Raw genomic sequence first — 6,290 nt, forward strand, 5'->3', positions numbered from 1 at the left:
ACTTTAGTTGTGTTTTAATGAAACTACAGTGTATATAAAATGAAATCGTAGTTGAATTAGAATTATAATTTAGTGGTGTTGTAACAATACTACAGTGAGTATAAAATAGAATTCAATAACAAGTCTCATTGTAATAAGACTATTGTACATATAATGTCGAATGGAACTGCAGTTGAAACAAAATGAAACTTTAGTTGTGCTGATATGAAACTACAATATAAATAAAATGAAACTGGATATGTTATACAAACCGAACTAATTACACAGAACGGGTGCGGTGCCGTTTATTTTCATTAAAAGAAACGACTCCGTTTTGGACAATGGTCCACATAGCTGTGTGGACCAAGGTCCACAGTCAAATTTTGCCGATATTCAGAAGATGAAAAAGTGGAACAATGAATCCGTTGTAGTCTAGTTGGTTAGGATACTCGGCTCTCACCCGAGAGACCCGGGTTCAATTCCGCAACGGAAAATATTTTTTGTTCTTTTATTTTTTGCACTGCTAGTTCACGGCGAGGGAAAAACCACATTTTGGAATATGGGGTGAGAGAGGCTCGAACTCTCGACCTCAGGATCACTCAGAAGCTATGAGACCTACGCGCTAGCCAACTGCGCCACCACCCACGTTGATACGTGGCAATGACATTACGTCCCCGTACGTTCCTTTTTTAAATTACCAGTGCATTTGTGTTAAGGAATTAGGCCACTAGATAATGCAAGATCAATGGTGTGCAAAGACGATTGTTATACCGTGGACCATGGTCCACACAGTTGAGTGGACCATGTTCCGAAAATGGCGTCGTGTCTTTAAGTAAAGAATTACCGCCGTTAAATTTTAACAGATCTCGTATTTTTTGTGTGTTTATAATAAAATGAAACTACAGTGTGTTTCAAATTAAACTGAATAATTTGTCTCGCATATATTGTCAAATGAAAATGTAATTGAATTGAAATGATACTTTAGTTATGTTGAAACGAAACTGCAGTATGTATAAAATGAAATTGAATAGCATGTCTCACATATTGAGTGTATATTGTCAAATAGAATTGTATTTGAATTGAAATGATACTTTAGTTTTGCTGAAATGAAACTACAGCATGTATAAAAGGAAACTGAATAACATGTCTCACGTATTGAGTGTTATATTGTCAAATGAGACTGTGGTTATATCAAAATGATACTTTAGTTGTGTTTTAATGAAACTACAGTGTATATAAAATGAAATCGTAGTTGAATTAGAATTATAATTTAGTGGTGTTGTAACAATACTACAGTGAGTATAAAATAGAATTCAATAACAAGTCTCATTGTAATAAGACTATTGTACATATAATGTCGAATGGAACTGCAGTTGAAACAAAATGAAACTTTAGTTGTGCTGATATGAAACTACAATATAAATAAAATGAAACTGGATATGTTATACAAACCGAACTAATTACACAGAACGGGTGCGGTGCCGTTTATTTTCATTAAAAGAAACGACTCCGTTTTGGACAATGGTCCACATAGCTGTGTGGACCAAGGTCCACAGTCAAATTTTGCCGATATTCAGAAGATGAAAAAGTGGAACAATGAATCCGTTGTAGTCTAGTTGGTTAGGATACTCGGCTCTCACCGAGAGACCCGGGTTCAATTCCGGCAACGGAAAATATTTTTTGTTCTTTTATTTTTTGCACTGCTAGTTCACGGCGAGGGAAAAACCACATTTTGGAATATGGGTGAGAGAGGCTCGAACTCTCGACCTCAGGATCACTCAGAAGCTATGAGACCTACGCGCTAGCCAACTGCGCCCACCCCCACGTTGATACGTGGCAATGACCATTACGTCCCCGTACGTTCCTTTTTTAAATTACCAGTGCATTTGTGTTAAGGAATTGTAGGCCACTAGATAATGCAAGATCAATGGTGTGCAAAGACGATTGTTATACCGTGGACCATGGTCCACACAGTTGAGTGGACCATGTTCCGAAAATGGCGTCGTGTCTTTAAGTAAAGAATTACCGCCGTTAAATTTTAACAGATCTCGTATTTTTGTGTGTTTATAATAAAATGAAACTACAGTGTGTTTCAAATTAAACTGAATAATTTGTCTCGCATATATTGTCAAATGAAAATGTAATTGAATTGAAATGATACTTTAGTTATGTTGAAACGAAACTGCAGTATGTATAAAATGAAATTGAATAGCATGTCTCACATATTGAGTGTATATTGTCAAATAGAATTGTATTTGAATTGAAATGATACTTTAGTTTTGCTGAAATGAAACTACAGCATGTATAAAAGGAAACTGAATAACATGTCTCACGTATTGAGTGTTATATTGTCAAATGAGACTGTGGTTATATCAAAATGATACTTTAGTTGTGTTTTAATGAAACTACAGTGTATATAAAATGAAATCGTAGTTGAATTAGAATTATAATTTAGTGGTGTTGTAACAATACTACAGTGAGTATAAAATAGAATTCAATAACAAGTCTCATTGTAATAAGACTATTGTACATATAATGTCGAATGGAACTGCAGTTGAAACAAAATGAAACTTTAGTTGTGCTGATATGAAACTACAATATAAATAAAATGAAACTGGATATGTTATACAAACCGAACTAATTACACAGAACGGGTGCGGTGCCGTTTATTTTCATTAAAGAAACGACTCCGTTTTGGACAATGGTCCACACAGCTGTGTGGACCAAGGTCCACAGTCAAATTTTGCCGATATTCAGAAGATGAAAAAGTGGAACAATGAATCCGTTGTAGTCTAGTTGGTTAGGATACTCGGCTCTCACCGAGAGACCCGGGTTCAATTCCCGCAACGGAAAATATTTTTGTTCTTTTATTTTTTGCACTGCTAGTTCACGGCGAGGGAAAAACCACATTTTGGAATATGGGGTGAGAGAGGCTCGAACTCTCGACCTCAGGATCACTCAGAAGCTATGAGACCTACGCGCTAGCCAACTGCGCCTCCACCCCACGTTGATACGTGGCAATGACATTACGTCCCCGTACGTTCCTTTTTTAAATTACCAGTGCATTTGTGTTAAGGAATTGTAGGCCACTAGATAATGCAAGATCAATGGTGTGCAAAGACGATTGTTATACCGTGACCATGGTCCACACAGTTGAGTGGACCATGTTCCGAAAATGGCGTCGTGTCTTTAAGTAAAGAATTACCGCCGTTAAATTTTAACAGATCTCGTATTTTTTGTGTGTTTATAATAAAATGAAACTACAGTGTGTTTCAAATTAAACTGAATAATTTGTCTCGCATATATTGTCAAATGAAAATGTAATTGAATTGAAATGATACTTTAGTTATGTTGAAACGAAACTGCAGTATGTATAAAATGAAATGAATAGCATGTCTCACATATTGAGTGTATATTGTCAAATAGAATTGTATTTGAATTGAAATGATACTTTAGTTTTGCTGAAATGAAACTACAGCATGTATAAAAGGAAACTGAATAACATGTCTCACGTATTGAGTGTTATATTGTCAAATGAGACTGTGGTTATATCAAAATGATACTTTAGTTGTGTTTTAATGAAACTACAGTGTATATAAAATGAAATCGTAGTTGAATTAGAATTATAATTTAGTGGTGTTGTAACAATACTACAGTGAGTATAAAATAGAATTCAATAACAAGTCTCATTGTAATAAGACTATTGTACATATAATGTCGAATGGAACTGCAGTTGAAACAAAATGAAACTTTAGTTGTGCTGATATGAAACTACAATATAAATAAAATGAAACTGGATATGTTATACAAACCGAACTAATTACACAGAACGGGTGCGGTGCCGTTTATTTTCATTAAAAGAAACGACTCCGTTTTGGACATGGTCCACACAGCTGTGTGGACCAAGGTCCACAGTCAAATTTTGCCGATATTCAGAAGATGAAAAAAGTGGAACAATGAATCCGTTGTAGTCTAGTTGGTTAGGATACTCGGCTCTCACCGAGAGACCCGGGTTCAATTCCGGCAACGGAAAATATTTTTTGTTCTTTTATTTTTTGCACTGCTAGTTCACGGCGAGGGGAAAAACCACATTTTGGAATATGGGGTGAGAGAGGCTCGAACTCTCGACCTCAGGATCACTCAGAAGCTATGAGACCTACGCTAGCCAACTGCGCCACCACCCCACGTTGATACGTGGCAATGACCATTACGTCCCCGTACGTTCCTTTTTTAAATTACCAGTGCATTTGTGTTAAGGAATTGTAGGCCACTAGATAATGCAAGATCAATGGTGTGCAAAGACGATTGTTATACCGTGGACCATGGTCCACACAGTTGAGTGGACCATGTTCCGAAAATGGCGTCGTGTCTTTAAGTAAAGAATTACCGCCGTTAAATTTTAACAGATCTCGTATTTTTTGTGTGTTTATAATAAAATGAAACTACAGTGTGTTTCAAATTAAACTGAATAATTTGTCTCGCATATATTGTCAAATGAAAATGTAATTGAATTGAAATGATACTTTAGTTGTGTTGAAACGAAAACTGCAGTATGTATAAAATGAAATTGAATAGCATGTCTCACATATTGAGTGTATATTGTCAAATAGAATTGTATTTGAATTGAAATGATACTTTAGTTTTGCTGAAATGAAACTACAGCATGTATAAAAAGGAAACTGAATAACATGTCTCACGTATTGAGTGTTATATTGTCAAATGAGACTGTGGTTATATCAAAATGATACTTTAGTTGTGTTTTAATGAAACTACAGTGTATATAAAATGAAATCGTAGTTGAATTAGAATTATAATTTAGTGGTGTTGTAACAATACTACAGTGAGTATAAAATAGAATTCAATAACAAGTCTCATTGTAATAAGACTATTGTACATATAATGTCGAATGGAACTGCAGTTGAAACAAAATGAAACTTTAGTTGTGCTGATATGAAACTACAATATAAATAAAATGAAACTGGATATGTTATACAAACCGAACTAATTACACAGAACGGGTGCGGTGCCGTTTATTTTCATTAAAAGAAACGACTCCGTTTTGGACAATGGTCCACACAGCTGTGTGGACCAAGGTCCACAGTCAAATTTTGCGATATTCAGAAGATGAAAAAGTGGAACAATGAATCCGTTGTAGTCTAGTTGGTTAGGATACTCGGCTCTCACCGAGAGACCCGGGTTCAATTCCCGGCAACGGAAATATTTTTTGTTCTTTTATTTTTTGCACTGCTAGTTCACGGCGAGGGGAAAAACCACATTTTGGAATATGGGGTGAGAGAGGCTCGAACTCTCGACCTCAGGATCACTCAGAAGCTATGAGACCTACGCGCTAGCCAACTGCGCCCACCCCACGTTGATACGTGGCAATGACCATTACGTCCCGTACGTTCCTTTTTTAAATTACCAGTGCATTTGTGTTAAGGAATTGTAGGCCACTAGATAATGCAAGATCAATGGTGTGCAAAGACGATTGTTATACCGTGGACATGGTCCACACAGTTGAGTGGACCATGTTCCGAAAATGGCGTCGTGTCTTTAAGTAAAGAATTACCGCCGTTAAATTTTAACAGATCTCGTATTTTTTGTGTGTTTATAATAAAATGAAACTACAGTGTGTTTCAAATTAAACTGAATAATTTGTCTCGCATATATTGTCAAATGAAAATGTAATTGAATTGAAATGATACTTTAGTTATGTTGAAACGAAACAGTATGTATAAAATGAAATTGAATAGCATGTCTCACATATTGAGTGTATATTGTCAAATAGAATTGTATTTGAATTGAATGATACTTTAGTTTTGCTGAAATGAAACTACAGCATGTATAAAAGGAAACTGAATAACATGTCTCACGTATTGAGTGTTATATTGTCAAATGAGACTGTGGTTATATCAAAATGATACTTTAGTTGTGTTTTAATGAAACTACAGTGTATATAAAATGAAATCGTAGTTGAATTAGAATTATAATTTAGTGGTGTGTAACAATACTACAGTGAGTATAAAATAGAATTCAATAACAAGTCTCATTGTAATAAGACTATTGTACATATAATCGAATGGAACTGCAGTTGAAACAAAATGAAACTTTAGTTGTGCTGATATGAAACTACAATATAAATAAAATGAAACTGGATATGTTATACAAACCGAACTAATTACACAGAACGGGTGCGGTGCCGTTTATTTTTCATTAAAGAAACGACGGGACAATGGTCCACATAGCTGTGTGGACAAGGTCCACAGTCAAATTTTGCCGATATTCAGAAGATGAAAAAGTGGAACAATGAA

At 35.3% G+C, this 6,290-nt stretch overlaps 1 non-coding gene across 1 annotated transcript; it reads left to right on the forward strand.

Moving 5' to 3' along the window:
* The first annotated feature begins 400 nt into the window (after positions 1–400).
* TRNAE-CUC lies at positions 401–471 on the forward strand. The gene has a single exon. It is a non-coding gene; the product is annotated as a tRNA-Glu (tRNA).
* Positions 472–6,290: the final 5,819 nt, after the last annotated feature.

This window comes from Ipomoea nil, unplaced genomic scaffold (assembly GCF_001879475.1).
Source record: "Ipomoea nil cultivar Tokyo-kokei standard unplaced genomic scaffold, Asagao_1.1 scaffold0871, whole genome shotgun sequence".
Classification (NCBI taxonomy): Eukaryota; Viridiplantae; Streptophyta; class Magnoliopsida; order Solanales; family Convolvulaceae; genus Ipomoea; species Ipomoea nil.